We start from the raw sequence: 19,578 nt of genomic DNA, 5'->3' as shown, positions 1-19,578 counted from the left end.
TCCTGGGTCTTTCAAAGCCTATGTTGCTTTCATGATAGGCAGATATGCTCTACAGATGCCTAGCTGCTGCTAAAGATGATCCTTGGTGATCATAAATACTGTTTACTTCACCAAAAAGTAAGACTCCTCTATGTGTGTAATATATTTCTAAGTGTCTCTCCATGTCCCTTATGTATGTTACATATGTAGACTGCACTACTACATTGGAGTATTCTAAGAGAAGTCACAGACACAATCAGAAGACTGTGAAAACCCATATTACTCAAGTAAAATCCCGAACTGAATGGGTAACAGCTGTGACTTTTTAAGTAGAAGGACAAACAGTGTTCTTTCTTGCATCCAAATGATTTCTGTATTACAATTTGTTTATGGTAATCCTGTGTTGGGTCAGAAAATGACTAAGCTATTAAATTTTTTCATTCTGCAGCCATTCCGCTCAGCATCAAGAAGACATCTCTGATGTGAACAACTCCCACACAGACTTGAAGTGTCTCAGTCAGGAAGGCAAAAACTGATAAAGATGATGGAGTGGTCATTGTGTTTCTTTCAAGTTCTAGTTGGGTCTCTGCACTTGGATAGCTAATATCCTATGTTTGGCATTTCTTTATCTGATTCTAGTTATTCCTATAACTTTGGCAGAAATATGCCTGGTTTTACCTGCTGCCCTATTTTTGAATAAAGCCTGGTAAGGGTAGGTTTCAGGAGATCTGTACTCATATGGGACCAATTGATGACACTAGCAGGTTTGTGTGACAAATGTCCTATGACATAATATTTATTTGCTTGCTTAATGTGAGGAAACCTAGGCTAGCAGCTAAGTGTTAAAGATGAGCTTCTGTTTCATCTCCATACTGAATGCCTAAATCATCTCTAGCCCAACTCATCACTCTGAAGTAGATCTTATGAGCTAACCTGAACTACTCATGAAGTTCACTAATGGTAGATGGAGCAGACTTTGCTCTGTAAATAATTAAATGTTCTGTGGATACAGAAAAGTATTAGTATCAATCATGTATATACATCCAATTGTTCTTGTGAACAAACCTAATCTTCCCAAGTCAAATTTAGAATCTAGAAAAAGAAGGTGCATGGTGGTGTCTAACAGTGCCACTGAGGATGACTGTAAATGAAAGAAAAGAGTCTTTACTAGGAGAGGGGGTGGGTGGTTAGGAATTGGCTTGATACAACCGCATATGTCTTGAAAGTGGTCAACATCACTTGTTCAACAAAATGTATTGAAGATTGACTATGTTAAAAGCTTTGAGTTTAAGTGAACAGTTGCTTATACCTTCAAGTAGTTAAATGAATTAAGGAATAAAAGAGCTAGAAGAAAAGTTGAAACATGAAGTAAGGGTTGCCATTTCTGTCGAGTGGAACATCAAGTGACTATATAAGGAGAGAGAAAAGGTTTGTGAAGATTGGGAGCAGGGTCCCCATGAACAGACTTAGTATCTGTCTTAGTTCTCTTTCCTGTTTCTGTGACAAAATATTCTGCCAAAACCTACTTAATGGAGGAAGGTTTTATTTTAGCTTACAATTCAAGGTTATAGTTCAGTGTTACAGGTAAGTCAAGGCACAGGGAATGTAACTTATCTAACTATATTACATTCATAGTTAAGCTCAAAGGAGCAATAGATTGGTTAAAAGAATGCTAGTGCTCAGCCTGCCTTCTTTTTCTCATTCAGTCCATACCCCATGGAACAGTGCCTCCACCCCCATATTCAGGGTAACTCTTCCCACTTTGGTTAACAGAATTAAGATATTCCCTCACAAGCATGCCTGTAAGCCAACCTAATCTAGATAATTGCTCAATGAAACCTCTTTCCAGATGATTCTGCATTGTGTCAAGTTGTCACCCAAAAGTAACCAACTCAGTGCCCTAATTAAAAGGCCTGAGTGGAGCTGGGGAGATGGCTCAGTGGGTAAAGTACATCAGTACAGGCATGAGTTTGGATCACCAGAATTGATGTGGAAATTCAGGTAGGTATGGTTGCATGCATTTGTAATCCCAGTGCCAGGAGACAGAAGGATCCCAGGCACTTATTGCTATCAGAGCTAGATAGTCAATCAGTGGGTTCACCATTCAGTGAGAAACTCTGTCTCAAGGAAGGAAAAAAGGAGGAGGATATTAAAGAGGAAGAGAAGAGATGAGAAGAAGAAGAAGAAGAAGAAGAAGAAGAAGAAGAAGAAGAAGAAGAAGAAGAAGAAGAAGAAGAAGAGGAAGAGGAAGAGGAAGAGGAAGAGGAAGAGGAAGAGGAAGAAGAAGAAAAGAGGAAGAGGAAGAGGAAGAGGAAGAGGAAGAAGAAGAAGAAGAAGAAGAAGAAGAAGAAGAAGAAGAAGAAGAAGAAGAAGAAAAAACAAGGAGAAATGGAATTGGTACTCAGTTGGAAGTTTCATCGCTATTGGCTGGCTTTCAAAATGCTAGAAGGTTCTATGCATTTTATGATGGGACAAAAGTAACCATCAATCTTTCCCAACTGTGAACTCTGCAAGCTACAATAACAAACTGACTGGCAAGATGTATCATGGTTGCAATAGTGACATTAATGTCATGGGCATAACAAACTACTCTTGACTTGGATGTAAGGGCCATCCAATGAGGTGGAAACCACGTCTGACACTGTCCACAAGGCCAAGAACCTGTAGGTAGATAGATTAGAGGCCTTGGGTGAGCATCCAATATTATTATTACCCTAGATGGACATAGCATTAAGCCAACTCCTAATGACATATTGTTAAACCCATAGATCAACACATCTTTCAACCTCATAGGAGAAATTTCTTTTTGTAATACATGGCAATTAACAAATAGCCCCTCACACTGGAAAGTAGGAAGAAAACAAGAGATTGTGGGGTACTTAGCTCTAAAAAGAACATCTATATCACACCCCCGCCCTGCGAGGCTCGGGGGTCATCTCAGAAGACCAGATACAAAGACTGTGGGACTCAAAGGCGGTAGATAGCACTAAGTAACCTGTTTTCCTGACAGAGCAGGGCATGTGAACTTATAATTGCAATAGAATGAACCAGACCTACAAAAACTCAAGCCAGAGAAAATTTCAGTATGAAGAGAGTAGCACAAAGCCCAACTCCTAGGCTGAGAATCTGTAAGTATTTGATAGTTGCTGTGAAAGGGGAAGTCAGGTTTTTTTTAATGGTGTGGCATCCAGTATACTGACCATACTCCAGGTCGGGCTTCATGGGGCAACACAAACTGAACTCAAAGGGATATGTGTGTGTGTGTGTGTGTGTGTGTGTGTGTGTGTGTGTGTGTGTGTGTAGAGGTATGGGAGAGAGGAGGGAGGGAAGGAGAGGGAGGAAGAGAGAGAGAGAGAGAGAGAGAGAGAGAGAGAGAGAGAGAGAGAGAGAGAACACAGCTGGGTAGGAAATGGATCTGGGAGCAAAAGAGAGGAATGAGTATAATAAAAAAAATTGTATAAAGTTCCCAAAGAAGTAATAAAAACATTATTTTTTTAAAAAAATAAGCACTCACATTGGAACAGGATAAATGAAGCTGGAGTTATCTGCACTCACATAAAACAAGATGATTTCATGTGTAGAGAACCCTAAAGACTATGTGTAATCACAACTATCTAGACTAACACAAATCCAGCCAGTCACTGAACACAAAATCAGCTCTATAAAAAGTTACTTGGCTTTTATACACTACCAACAAAGAATCCAGGTGAAAACTAATAAAAATAATACAAGTTACAATGGAAACAATAGGAATCAGATGCAGAATATTTTCAATCAAATGGGAATAAACTTAGCCAAAGACACAAAAGATGTGTACATTGAAAATCACAAAACATTAACAATAACATTGTTTTTTTAAAAAGATACAAATAGGACCAGTGAGATGTTTAACCAGGTGAAGGTATTCACTACCAAACCTGGAAACCCAAGTTTCATGTGTAGACCCAAGTGGCAGAAGAGAGAACTGATTCCTCAAAGTTTTGCTGAGTTCCACTTTCATGCATGCTCCCCCCACCACAAAAATACTTTCATTCTCTCTCTCTCTCTCTCTCTCTCTCTCTCTCTCTCTCTCTCTCTCTCTGTAAAAATTGTAATAATTGTAATAAATGAACAAACATGAACCCCATCCCCTATTTATGGACTGGGGGATTTAATATTGTTAAAATCTCTGTAGGAGCTAAAGTAATCTACAGAATCAGTGCAATTTAGCTTCATATAGATCTTAATGAACCTTGGTAACGAAAGCAGTTTTGAGAAAACAGCAAAGCTGTAGCCCACACACTGTTTTAGAAATATATTACAAAGTTCCAGTATTAAAACAGTATGGCACAGACATAAAGATAGATATGGATCAATAGAGCTGAGCAGATAGCTCAGCAGTAAACCCTTCTGCTTTTGGTCAGAAAATGTTTAACTAAAGGAAAGGAAACTTTAACACTGAGGGGAAAGAAAATTTCTTCAACAAATGTTGTTAAGAAGACTGGATAGCTTCATGAAAAAAATAAAAGCGAAGATGAACTTTTCTCACCCCATAAGCAAAAATTAACTAAAATCAAAATCAAGGCTTGAGCATGAGACTTGAACTATGAAACTCCTAGAAAAGAAGCTCTGATGAAATTGAAGCAGGCAATGGTCAACTGGATGTGATGTCAAAAGCATATATAACAAAAGATATGTATGTATATGATATATATATATATGATACACACACATACACACACACACACACACACACACACACACACACACACACACACACACACACACACCAGACAACCAGGCAATGTTCAGTTTAAGAGAAGGAAATGGTCAATGGAGGAAAAGTACAAACTGTGTGTTAAACAAAAGGTTAATATCCAGACTGTATAGAGATATAACATATAGTCATGAACACAAAATAAGTAGCCTAATTAAAATGAGCAAAAGTTTGAATAAACGTTTACCCCCCCCAAAAAGACACACAAATGGACTAAAGAACATATAAAAAGATGTTTAAACGCACTGATGATCCAAGCCAGTTGTACCACGAATTCTTACTACCATAGTCGCTATCAAAACCCAGAATGTAAGTACTGAGAAGTGTGTGCAGTCACTAGGACTCCTGGCAAGATCTGTGGATTGTAATAGCCAGGCAGCATGATAAGAAATAAGAGTGCTTTCTCCAGAACTCACAACCAGGACTACACACTCTAGCAGTCTTCACTGTGCATACACATCCAGAACAGAAGACACAGTCTTAGAGAAACATTTGCACAGGCAGATGCTTGACCATGCGACCCCTACTAGCCATGATGAATGATAAATAAAAAAATGTGCTGCACCCACATAGTGCGATGTCATTCAGCTTTTAAAAGAAGGCACTCTTAACATATGCTATGGTGTCCATACATCTCGAGGACGTGAAATGTTAAGTAGAATTAGCCAACGCAAAATTTTGCCTTATTTAGCTGAGAGGAAGTGTGTAGTGTAAATACATTCATAGAAACAGGAAGGTACTTGGGGGCTGTCAAGGGCTAAGGGGAAGGGCGAGCATTTGCCATTTATCAGGCAGTACTGGTCATGCAAGATGAAACCATTCTAACACTCTGTTATACAATGTACCTAAATGTAGCATTACTAGTGTCATACTCTTGTAAGTGTTGAGTGGACATTAATATTATGGAGGGGTTTTGCTTGTTTGTTTTTCTTTTCCCACATTTAAACAAGAACATAATGAAAGCAAGAGCTAAGCAGACTGTGCCTTGCGCAAGGTCAATGGGATTAATATGGGCCCACCCAAAATGATGATATGCCCTCCACTGGGCTCTGACTCCTCTGTCAGTATTTCAGAATGTGAGAGGGCCCTTAAAGATGGCTGATCTGGAAGATAATGGAGTCTTTCTTGACCTCTGTTTACCTACATTTGTAGCCATCAAACTTCCCCAGGCTTTTGAACTGAGTCTGTAACTGTGTTTGTGAGGGATTACACATTAACAACACACTCCAGCCTCTGCTGTCTTTCGGACCCCCCACCACCAACCCCTCCAACCCTCCCCCCTCCAGTTCCCACCCTACCAACTCCAGGTTCTCCTGAGGCAATCAAATTTCTGACTTGCTTAGTGGATGAAATAACAGCTATATGTCGAAGGTGGTGTGGGAGGTAGTGAGGGGCTAGGGAATGGGGTGGGGACTCCAAGGCCTGGAAAGGTTAAAGGACTTGCCTAACTTACCCTGTGTGCATGAGAGCAAACTTGGAGCTCAAGTTATTTAAAAGGTTTCCAGCCTCTCTCCTCTTCAGGGGACAACTATTTGTGTCATTGAGAACAGTAAAGAATGATTTAAGTGCAGGAAAATGTAAGAATGGAGATATTGTTTCTGCTCTGCCCACCCATGCCCCCCTATTTGGATGCATAGGAGTTAGTGAGGGAAGGAATAACGTGTGTTCTTTCTGCATTTGCCCCTCAGGTCCTGCTGGGGACTGACCCCAGAGCCTTTCCTAGGCAAGGCAAGTGCTCCACATCTGAGTAATATCCCCAGGTACTTTGTACTTTGAAACTGTTACCAGGCTGGTTGAGAACTCTCTGTAGCTTGAACCTATAATCCTTTGCCTCCACATCCTGAGTAGCTGAAGTTATGGGCACCAGGTCCAGGATACTTTCTACGTATTTTCCTAACATCAGGTGAATGGTTCGAAGAAGGCTAAGAAAGGTTGCCCGCCACACCAAACTGAGAAACCCCCCTAATGGTAGTAGAAAGGGGTCCTGAGCTATAATTCACAGTAGCTGGGGAGTCATAATTCATGACTTCCTGAGTATTTGGTCGGTTCCTGGGGAATGATTATAGCTGTCTCCTCAAAAACTGCTTGCACAATATGGAGCACAGGTGTGCAACCACAGGTCCCACCAGGCGTCCTGTGTCCATCCGGTCCTTACAAGTCACCAGGTCTTTGTAACTGTCCTCTCTGCTGATCTGTAATCTTCTGAGGTGAGCTTTTCTAAGCTAGTTTCCAAGGAGAATGGCACTTTGCAGGACCCAGAGAGGCAGACAGCTGGCCCAGAATCCTGTGCTCAATGCTCCTCCAGCCCCCTGTGCGTGGGTGACATAAAACACCCAGGCCGCAGGCACTGAAAATCTGCTGTGTGAACGTTGGCTCCCAGGGCCTGACAGTGAGGGAAGCTGATGGCCAGGGACCTGTGTCTTGCATTTCCTTGGATGTGCTGACTCCCCTCTGGCCTCTGGCCTGACCTCTAGGTCCTGGGTGCTGGCCCAGATTTATGGCCCTGGGCTTCTTTTTATCTCTTCGGGAAGTCAACGTTTTGGTTGGGAAGTTTTTCAATTTCCTCCTGGCCTAGACTAAACCGCTCAGATTTCCAAGGACGCACAAGTCTCTTCTCCTCCCATCTCCTCTGGGCACTGAAACCTCAGGAGGAGGCCCACTCTGGCCTGCAGACTGCAGACTGGCCTCAGGATGTGCTCCACAAAATCAGCAGAAGAGGCAGGACCTCCAGACGCTGAACAAGCAGGCTACACTCCTGGGGTCATACCATTGATTCTGCATGAGAAAGGACCTTTCTGTAGTGCGCTGTGGGACAGGTGCAGAAATTCTTGACCCTGGATGGCCACTCACTACCTCCCCTGGGTGGGCCCTACAGAGCAATCATTAATTGTCTTGGGCCCCAGCTTCTCAGGATAAGGCTTGGGAACCATTACCTTCCCCTTGTACCCCAAGTAATTCTGTGTGCCCCAGAGTTTCTGGCCCACGGTCATAGGAGCCAAGCAGTCGACTGAATAGGAGGAAGAGAATCTTTGTCCTCTGGTCTGCAAGTGGTGCTCGAACTAACAACCTCATTATTAAGGAAAGAATCTCAATCTAGGCCACTGATGTCACACCTCAGGGCCCACACCACTAATATTGTCCCTCACTGCCCTGTTTCTTAACCAAGAAGGTTTTATCCAAAAACAAGTGCATCTTGCCTCCTTCCTTCCTTCCTCCTTCCTTCCTCCTTCCTTCCTCCTTCCTCCTTCCTTCCTTTCTTTCTTTCTTCCCTTTCACATTCCCTCTCAACTCTCATACTCACCCTCCCAAGCCGTTTTCCCTCCTAGCCCAGTCCCATCATGATGTCATTTGCAAGTCAGGGAAAGCAGTAAAGTCAAGCCATCTCTTTTATACCTTCCGTGTTGATGGCCCCTTTATCCTGAAAGGCTTCGCCCACTTTCTATCCCAGCATAGCTTCACCCACCACTGAAGTACAGCCAGCCGGCTCAGGCGGGTAACTGGCAGCTGTTTCTCTGTTTCAGGCAGGAAGTGAAGAAGAACCTGATATTCAATTAATACTGCAGGGGGAGTCCAGCGGGACAGCGGGGTCTAATGGAGGCCGACGGCCTGGGAGGGCAGCCGCCTCAGTTCCATTCCCATCTCTGACATCAGTCAGTGGGGGTGACCTTGGGTCTGTCACTAAAAGTGTCTGGGCCTTCGTTTCATCTGAAAAATGGCAGTGATGATACCTGTGTCCTCGCTGGAATAGTGACGAGGATTAGGGAGATTAGAAAAACACACAGGGCTCTTTGATCCCTTCAAAGTGGGCAGTGGAGGATGGGTGGACGCAGAAAGCCATCCTTGGCCAGTGAAACTGGCTGCCAGTTGCAGGGTATGATGGGAAATGTAACAAAGTTGTCAGCACTGACATCCCTGCCCTCTAGCCTGAGTCCCTCTGAAGTCCCCATGTCCCACATAGCGTGCAGAAAGTTAGGTCAAAATACAAGCATGACATACACGGTTAATAGCAGACTTCAGCCTTGCCACAGCCTAGCTGGAGTCTGACTCTGAATTCCCAAGAGGAAAACACAACATGAAGTGACTGAGCCTTGAGGCCAGGAAAATTTGACAGGAGGAAAGTGTAGGTGATAAGGTGGAGAGAACGCAAGGTCAGGATGATTGTGCTTGGAGCATGGCAGATAGGGCATGATGGATAAGGGACTGGAGACACAGAGGCCTAAGCTACCATCACTGGATAAAACATGACATGCCAATGTTTGTCTCTGAATTGTAGTGAGAGAGCCTCCCAGGCAATGATGGACCCTGAGACACCAAACACACCATCCTTTCACTGATCTTGGTGTCTGTGAAAGCAGACCTTGAACAGTTAAGCCTTTGGGAAGCCCAGTTTCACCCTCTGGAACCCGAGATGGTCTATCCCAGTCATAGTACCTGCCAGAGTATCAAGAAGGGGTTTGAAAGAAGTGGCAAGGGACAGAGACTGAGTGTAGGAAATGGCTGTACAGGGGTGAGACAGTACAAGCTGAGTTATGCTGCAGTAACAACACAGCCCTGACACTCACTGTATTAACAGTGTTTCTTCCGATGCTACATGTCTACTACAGGCCAGATTGGGCAGGGAAGGGTGGGCAGCCTTGAGCTAATTGTAACCACATAGGAGCACAGGAATGTGGGCAGCCACCAGCTAACTGGTCATAGGAGAAAAACAACGTGAAGTATGTATTCAGTTGTATTCACTAACCAGACAAAGGTATTTGGAGGTCAGGTAGGCAAGGATACACCATGCTATCAAACAAGGCTAGATAAGATGTAGTTCCTGCCCAGACACAACTCACTGGAGGTTACCTCTGACTCCTAGTCAGAGGTCTCTAAGCATCTCTAAAAGATGGGTTTCCTTCCTGTTATGGACTCCTCTCTACCCCACCTGCTGGATACCACTCCTTACTGCTGCATTCAAGGCTTTGCGCAGGAGCCTGAACATTAACTGTTGCCTCAGCCACTGACAGGTTGCCTATGTGGCAACCAAGATTTCATGTGCTTTCTCTGTCTTTCACTCAGGGGAGAGGGGGTCAGGGGGACCCCCAAGCTGCAGCTCATTGCATTGTGCTTGAAGACAATTGAGAAGACCAGTCCTCTGCTCCCCTGGGCGTCTTCTTGTTCAAGACCCCTCAGCGGTCCAAGCTCAGCTCTCTCTGACTACTTCAGGGAAGAAATGAAACTAACTCAAGGCAGCTTCTGCTTCTTCCTCCCTCCCCAGAGACACTTACTTTCCTGTTCTCTTTCCTCCTGACCACATCCATCCCCATCTGAGAGGTTTCTGGCCTGGCCTGAGATCCATCCAGCCCTTAACTTCTTCCTTCTTGAGTCATGACACTTCCTTCTTGGATACTTTATCTGGGTCTCTGAAACATAAACAAAGAAGACTGATGTAATAATGTAGCAATAAGAACACACATAATACATCAGTGTATGCTGGGCTCTGTTCTGAGTGTACAATGTATACTAATTTGTTGCACGTTCACGGATAAGCCTACATACAAAGTAGATGCCATTAATATCTCCAATGGAGGTCAACTAAGTGCAGCCAGACCACAGCTAGAACACGGAAGAGCTGAGCGTCAGTCTAAGTCATTGGACAGCAGAGCACAAACTGAGCTATTCCCACTGTGCAGGGACTTATCTAGCGGTAGGGAGAAACTGTTACAGATGCAAGCAAGACTTGCAGATGCATACAAGTTTGTTCTCTGCCACTGAGTTCAGAGACAGGCGGGAAGAGCCTTCCCAGTGTATTAGGAGGCGGTGGCTGTCCTCTGCTGGTCATTAATGAGCATTGCCACTCAGAGTACATTAAGCTGAACTCTAGGCAAAGACAATTCCGAAAAACTGACCCAATATCTTACATGTGATGGCATATTAACTATTTCCCGCCCCCTGGTTTGGTGCCATTTATATTTGGTTGCTTCCCTCTCACAGCCTGCAGGTGAGATGGAGAACAAAACGCAGACAGGCCTCTCTCCGCCCCCAAGAGCAAGCAGAAGAAAACCACAGTTCTGCAATCATCAACTAGCAAGTCTATGTATTTATTGTCACAGAAATGACCACGCAGAAATGCCCAAGAAATGTCACCACAAACAGATGCGAAAGCACGTTTTTGTCACTTACAGCTAAATTGGTATAATATGCTTTCTAAATTAATCTGGGTATGTTCTTCTCCTGTTGGACATTGTGTGCAAAGGGGATACTTAAAATCCAGCTGTTTTGAATTATCTATAAATGCTGTGCTATTTTTCGTCTTTTTCTTTGATGTACAAAAATGGAGGCACCAGGTCTCTGAATTAGCTATCATAAAGGTTGGCCTAAGAAGTGGTACTTCAGGATCCTGGAGTTCGTGGGCTTAGAGTAGTTAGCACTGGAGAAGAGGATCCTCTTCTCCTCAGACAAGTTGGATATTGCCCACCACCTCTTCCTGTGGAGAGGGGCAGGAAGAGATAAGGGAACACAGCTCCAGATTTAACTCTGGAAGTTGTTCCCACGGGGTTCCCCAGCCAGAGCCTCATGTAGCAAGTAGGAGACCTGAGGAGATTTGGGTCCTGGAGTTTGGTGGGCTTTCGACTCTCTGGCAGAGTCACTAGCCTTTGGAGACCCTAACTTGTCTGGAGCCCTTTTCTGAAGTGGAGGAAGTTGTGTGCCTACAGGACATAAATCACAGCACCAGCAGATCATTTACTATCAGAGCATGTGTATAATGTTTCACACCCTGCCAGCACATCCTACTTATACAAATGTGGAAATTATAAGAACTGTTGATGTGAGGACTTAGAAATGCAGACCCACTTCCAGGACCGCCTGATGATCTATCGCTGTGTGTCCAGCTGTCTGACAAGTCTACGTGTTTATTGTCACGGATATCGCTCTGCGATGCTAGAGACACAAGAACTATCATCTCAAACAGATGCAGAAGCACATTTGGGGTCATTTATAACTGAGGGCGAAATGGTTTGTAAATTAATCACCATGGGATGCTCACATCCAGCTCCAGAGTAACTTTCTCTCCCATGCTGCCTCTCCCAGGGTGTGACTGAACACTGTGCACGCAGCCCCTTGGTGAGGAACAAGCCAAGAAACACGAGCAAAAGATAAAAGAGCTGAGAGTTTATTGCTTCACAGGGAAAGCCCCAGGGCTGATTCACAAAGTTAGTGTCTCTGTAAAGGAAAGAGTTGTTTCCTTAAATTGGTGAAATATATGTATATTCCTTGTAAAGTTGGTCCTGGCCTCGATGAGATAACGTATGTTAAATGCCTGGCTCACGGTCAGTGATTTTCTTTCTCCTTGTTTAGGCTTCTTTGTCTTTTACCAGGGCTAATATGGTAGGGAGCCTCCAAATCCTCCCTTGTTTTATGTTGTGAGAAACAAGGGAGAATGGATCATGGAGTATGGGCCATATACTTACTATTCATCAGACTCTGGACTAGCCGCTATTCATATTAAAGAAAAATCCAAAGGGCTTTGTTTCCCAGTAGCTGCAAAACAACAGAAAGCTCAAGTGTCTCCTCCTGGCTCCATCTCACTCTTCTCTTCAAAGTGTCTCGCAAACACACATGTCACACGCCATTTCTCCACTCAAGACTGTCACTGGCTATCGATGCCCAGATCCATGAGATGGACACTCTTTTTGTTGTGTGGCTATTTCCGCTGGCTTGAAACATTTCCTCCTACAGTGAGGTGGACTGATCCTAAAACCCAGAAAGCTTAGGAAATGAGGCTCAGGAAGCTCAAGAAGTTGTAAAATTCCAAAGTGGATTCAAGATCACATTAGGAAACAAAGGCAACACATTTCCTCAGCAGAAATGGGGGGCTGGCAGATGTTGACTTGGTGATGGGGATTAGTAAGGATCTTTGACAAAAACCTGCTGATACTAAAGTTCTATGGATAGATGAGTAGTTCACTGGGGTCCCATTTAATGTACATAAATAAAATTGACTTTCAAGGTGTCTAGGATTTCCATTGCTGCAATGAAACACCATGATCAAAAAGCAAGTTGCAGGGGAGGGACAGCCTTTTTGGATTAGCCTTCCTCATCACTGTACATCATCTAAGGAAGTCAGGACAGGAACTCAAACAGGACAGCAACCTGAAGCAGGAGCTAATACAGAGGCCGTGGAGAAGTGCTACGTACTGGCTTGCTTATCCTGTCTTGCTCAGCCTACTTCTTATAGAATCAGGTGCCCAGGGGGAGTACCACTCACAATGAGCTGGGCCTGCCCACAACAACACTCACTGATGTAGAAAATGCCCTACAAACTTGTCAAAGGCCCCTTCTCATGGAGGCATTTTCTTAAATGTTTTTCCTCTAAGATGACTTTAGCTTATATGAAGTGGACATAATACTAGCTAGTACAGATGTTAAAGATGTTAATAATTTAATTACAATTTATAATTTGCGACCATGTTTCTGAGTCACATTACTGAGGCAGAGGAGAACAGTAGAAATTTGGGCTGTACTAGAAGAACTTGGGGCAGAACTGCGCATGACCTCAAGAACACAAGGTGTCTTGTAGTCCAAGGTTTCCAAAGATAACTGAAGATTCTTTATCAGGGTCTTCAAGAGAACTGATATAAGGGAAAGACACTATTTTGATAGTGACTCTGAGCTAATGAATTCTTATACATTAAACTAGGGCTCATGGGGCATGGGTATGTGACAGTTGGTTGAAGCCTCAATCACAACTTAGTGAGTATATTATGGTTACTTCACAATCCTCTAGGTGTATAGTTTAAAAATTAGTATTTTGACAGGAAAATCTTATCTCCCATAGAATAAGACATTTCATGGTTGGAAGAACCTAAAGACGATGTTTGGAAAACTCTGCCAAACTATATACCCCCTGTCAAAAACAAAAAACAAAACAAAACAAAATCAACACAGTTCTGCATCCTCAGATCAGGGAGAGGATTTTTACACAGGCTGATCTTACTTGAAAGATGCAGGCATATTGAATTCCAAAATGAGGGTAGTAACAGTACGTATCTCATAGAGCTACTGTGTCACTTAAGTAGGTCAATGTGTACGAAGAAATATTAGTCCTTTAATAAATAGTAGCCTCGATTCTTAAATGTTAATATCGATAACTCACATTGAATACTGCTTGGGGATAAGATTGTAACACCTTGATAGAAACTTTTTAGTAAGCATTCTAGAGCTTAGATAGGAAGATAAAAATAAATTACTTCGAATAACAGGTTTTCCATTTTAAAACTCCATTGAGGAGTCAGGAGTCTGGGGCATGTCAGTATTAATTTTCAGACATGACTAATGAACATACCTCACACCTTGTATCAAAGAGAACCTGCTAGGCAGACATCTAGATTTTGGATATAACAGACACTGTATCTGTGCTTTACTGTCCAGAATCACTTTTGAGATGACTTGGAGAGCACTTATTTGATGAAAAGGCTTTGCTTAAAGACTCTAAGAGCCCATGTGATCTCTTGCTGAAGCTTGCTGTAGGGTTGCCTTTCCCAGAAACTCAAACTACCATCCATAAGTCAAGATCTCCCGATCTGGATTAGAAAGCCAAATGGTTCTACCTGCCCTTCAGCTGGTCTCTCTCTCCCTAGGGGAATTCTGCAATAGCAGATTTTTGCTTTAATGTCCTGCTTTTATATGGGTTCTGGGAATCTAGACACGGGTCTTCAGATTTGCTCAGATCATTTTGACTCACTCACTGAGCTGTCTCCCTAGCCCATTAGTCGCCTTTTAAAACACTTTCATTTTTTGAGATAATATAACTATATTATTTACCCCTTTCCTGTCCTCTGTTTTCAATCATTGCTATAACTAAATCAGAGAAAAACAACTTTAAGAGGGGGGTGGGTTTTTAGGCTCACAGTTTAGGAGGCCTCAGCACATCTTGGCAGGGAGGGTGCAGCAGAGCAGAGTGGCTCACTCGAGACACCCAAGCAGCAGAGAGAGAGGACGTCAGTACTGGTCCACTTTCTCCACCTTCCTCCTATTCCACCTGGGCCTCTAGCCTAGGCGTACTGAAGCCTATGTTCAATCTGAGTCTTCTATCCTTAGGCAATCTTCCCTGTGTAGTCCCTTAGATGCACCCAGATTTGCTTTACAAATATCCTCAGGTATCACATTGACAATGAAGATGTGTCTTTATAGTAGCAGTCATGGAGGCTATGCGTGCCACCTCGGAAGGTATCCATCCACACCTGTCCAGGTTGATCACACAGAACTGGTTTCATGACAGAAAGGTTAGTGATTTGTCTCCCCTCGATTTTGCATTTGTTTCTCTTGGAAGCTTCTGAACCACTTGCTTCTGCAATGGATTATCACAAATGGACACACTCCATGAGTCATGATATCCCACAGTGCTGTACTTTTGGCTAGAAGGAATTTACTTCACAGTGGAAAAAAAAAAACAAAGTAATGACAGCTGTTCAAGAGACTCTCTACTGGTTGTAAGTTAGAATACTCCCCATCTATTTTTGGAAATATATATATATATATATGTATATATATATATGAATATCAACACACACACGCGCGCGCGCGCGCACACACACACACACACACACACACACACACACACACACAACCTGTTAAGCCAACATAAGGCAAAAAACAAAATAAATGTGAGCAGAGGTATGTGTTCCTTTCAAGCAGAGGCTTTTGAGCCAGTGAGTTGTACTTTTTTTGTGTGTGACAGACAATGTCTGGGCAGAGGAAATCTGTCTCCATGTGTCCTAGAGTGAAGATACCACAAAGCAGAACTGTAACAGTCCCACGTAGGGCGAGTTGGAAAGAAGCTTCTGTTGCTTGTTATAGCAGCACTACTCAGCCCGTGCTGACTGATGGATGCTCTTTCTTATCAACTCACCCTCAAGCAAGAGGAGTTATGCTCCAATCAATATGGCAGTCTGTGTGATGTTCAATTACGGCACAGAAGGTATGATGGTCTTTATGAGAAATGTTCTCATAGCCAATCATAAGCATACTGGACTATTGCCCTGCCCTCAGCCGAGATACAGAAGTGGAGAGAGGATTTGAAGGAGACAGCATAGCTGTAAAAATTACTTCCCATCACTGCAGATCATCCTTGGTCATTTCAGGGGTTTTAATAAATAAGGGAAGGGCACTTCCCTGAGGAGAATCAACAGTAGCCCCCTTCTGTTGGAAGCTCAGTATGCACCTGAACAATTTTGCCTTCACACTCAGTCAAGAAGGAAAAAGAATTGGTGGATTGATGATGGTGACCAATCCAGCTATCAAATACAAGCTTTGTGCTACATAGAGGAAATGGGTATGTGGGAAATTTTGTTCCTGTTTTCCCCTGTTTGATCCCTCCTGAGGCTTCAGTTTTCCAAGTTTCAGTTCCCCTGCCCAGAAGACTCTAATACTCTTGCTTAAACCTCACAATACCTTCTTCCATCTGGTAGCCATGAAAGTAGAAGCTTAATTCACTTTATATCTCTTTCTTCTCCTCTTCACAGGTTATCTCTCTCCCATCAGACTGTTTCTTCTGCTGTTCTTTCTTAATGTTGTGACTAGATTCAATAGTTTCTTTTTATGGGAGCTTCTAATGCAGTATGGCTACTATTGATTCTCCTCAGGAAAATACTCTTCCCTTACTTATTAAACCCCCTGAGGTTATTGAGGATGATTTGTGGAGATGGAAAGTAATTTTATCCATTGATCTTACTCTATTACTATTGGAGTCAAGATGAAACTTTGACAAAACTAAATAGCTTAAGTAAATTTGATGTAAGAATTATGATAGCAAATTTCAACTTGTCAGATTCGAGAATTACTTCAGAAACTGGCAATTGGGAGGGGATAACTTGATATTAATTGATGTGGGAGGATAATGTATTGTGGGAAGATGATGCACTGCCCACTGTGGGTAGCACCATTCCCTATGAAAACAAAAACTGACAAGCATTCCTTGTTTTTAGCTTCTTGATTATGATTGCAATGTCACCAGCTGTCTCATACTCCTGTAGCCATGATTTCTTCTCTGTGATGGGCTGTACCAGGGAACTGTGAACCAATATAAGTCTTCTCTTCTTTGAGTTGTTTTTGTCAGGGTGTTTTATTAGCAGAGAAAGAAACTGAGTGCATACCTCTAATCCCAGTACTTAGGAGTGTGAGGCAGGAGCATTGACATGATTTGGCTTAGGCTGCATAGTGAGTATCTGAGCAGCCAGAGTTAACTTAGCAAGATTCTGTTTCAAAAAATTAAAACATCTCCTCTCCTCTATCCTTCAAAATGGCATTACTCAGAGACCTTGTACATATATATGGAACATACCCAACAATGGAAGAAGTGGGGGAACAGCCCTTTGGGGGTGTAAAGAGTATTTCTTCACTTAGATATTGCACAGAAATTGTGAGGGGAAAGAAGAGTAGCACAATAGTGGTAAGTTAGAAGCATACACACTGTGGAAAGGTGAGGGGCAAGGCTGAGTTCTGAACCAGTCTTTTTCATTCAAATAACAAGAACATGAAACCCATAGACTTAATTTCCCAACAAACTTCTCTTTGTACTTTCCAAAATAAGTTTTTGTACATGTGGACTATCAGTATAATTGTCTAACATGTGGATACCATTGAGATATGAATTTATTGTGATAATTTTATTTTAACATATCACTCTATTCTATGTCTGCCAATACAATGATTTTGTGTTTGTTTGTTATTTGCTTTTTTAAAAAAACAGGATATTGCTATGCAGCACGGGTTAGTCTTGAACTCCCGATTGTCCTACCTCTGAATGCTGGAACTATATGAATTAAGGTCATTCTCTATTTTGATCTACTGACATTAAGGTATAAACACAACTGTTTCTAGATCATAAATATTGGGGGAAAGGTGTTCTTAAGGTGAATGATTACTCTATAATTCAGAACAGTGCCCCATTGGAATCTGAAACCGGTTGCCTTGTCAACTGTCTAGTGAGCTGCAGCAAAGCTGAAATGTTCAGCACGATCTAAGGGGCTAATTACATAAAGTGTTTTGTCCAATCAATGGTCTCAGGCACATCCTACAAATAGAGAATAATGAAATAAAACCACTTTTAGATATGCGATGTCAATGACTAAACTATAGAAAGTATTTTTGACGTTGGAGAGGAAAAACCCAGCAGGAAGATGCCGTCTTTTCAATGAAACTTTCCATGGGGAAGCAGAGATTTGATTCTGACTACAGAACCCCAAGTGGGAGCTGTTCCCCACTTTTTGGAAAGAGAGCACATACCTGCCCTGAGAATAGCTCATATGAATTTTACAGATTTTAAACCACAGAGACAGGGACAGGTTGATAGCATTCAAAGTACCTTGGCTGGGGTTCAGGGGTAGCAAGTGGTAGACTGTGGTGTTCACATAGCATGCTGACCATTGTTCCCACAGTGGAGGCCCTAGATGAATGTCTATCATTTCTATTCTCATTTTTCTTAGCTTCCATTTCCACCCTTTCCTTTTTCCTAAAATTCTTCAAAGGCTTAGCACACTTTCAGTAAGAAGTCCGTCTTATACTTCACATGGAATTTCCTATTTTCCTCCTTATGTACATCTGACCATGTGTCTTAGTGACTTTTCTCTTGCTGCGAAGAGACATCATGACCAAGGCAACTTAAAAGAAAAGGGAGTTTATTTGGGGCTTATGGTTTCAGAGGGTGAATCCAAGGCTATCATGGAAGGAAGCATGGCAGCTGGCAGGCATCCATGGTGCTGAAGCAGTAGATGAGAGGTTACATCTTTGTCAGAAGATAGGAGACAGACAGAGAGAGAGAGAGAGAGAGAGAGAGAGAGAGAGAGAGAGAGAGAGAGGGGCAGAGAGACAGAGACACAGAAAGACACACACAGAGAGAGACACACACACAGAGAGAAAGACACAGAGAGACAGAGGCAGGGGACAGAGGGACATAAAGACAGAGAGACAGAGAGACACAGAGAGACAGAGAGAGAGAGACAGAGAGAGACAAAGAGACAGAGACAGAGAGACAGAGACACAGAAAGACACACAGAGAGACAGAGAGACACACACAGAGAAAGACAGACACAGAGAGACAGAGGCAGGGGACAGAGGGATATAAAGACAGAGAGACAAAGAGACACAGAGAGAGACAGAGAGAGAGACAGAGAGAGACAGAGAGACAGAGACACAGAAAGACACAGAGAGAGAGTCACACACAGAGAAGACAGACACAGAGAGACAGAGGCAGGGGACACAGGGACATAAAGACAGAGACAAAGAGACACAGAGAGACACACAGAGAGACAAAGAGAGAAACAGTGCTGACTGACAATGGTACACAGTTTGAATCCCCACTGACACACTTTCTCTAACAAGATCATACCTTCTAATTCTTTTCAAACAGTTTGACCAAGTGGGGACTAATCTTTCAAATACTTGAGCCTATCAGGGCCTAACTTGAAAAACATCACCTATTGTTTTTCTCAGCCTTTTACCTTCCTTCAGTGCATTTGCAGGCTTTTGGTGGTCATTTCAGTTCTGCTAAGTATGATGGAGGTGTAACTCTGAACAGACTCCCTGGCCAGCTGACTTCTGGTTGACTCCAGCTATTGGGAGTACTGACCACTTGTTGGAAGAAGACTAGATGATGTTCAGATGAAGGATGCTCGCTTGCTCCTGGGTACAGATGCTATCTCCCTGGTAGCTGATAACACACATACATGCTTTGATGTCTTTCAGCAGATACAGCATGGAGAATCTATCCTTGTCCCAACACCAGGTTTCAATGTCCCCTCACAACACTAGCTCTCAGTCCCTAAGTAAATCTGTCATACAGAGTTTCCCATCAGAATGCCCTA

This window comes from Rattus norvegicus, chromosome 2, assembly GCF_036323735.1.
Source record: "Rattus norvegicus strain BN/NHsdMcwi chromosome 2, GRCr8, whole genome shotgun sequence".
NCBI classification, from domain to species: domain Eukaryota; kingdom Metazoa; phylum Chordata; class Mammalia; order Rodentia; family Muridae; genus Rattus; species Rattus norvegicus.
Note: the sequence above shows the minus strand (reverse complement) of the source record.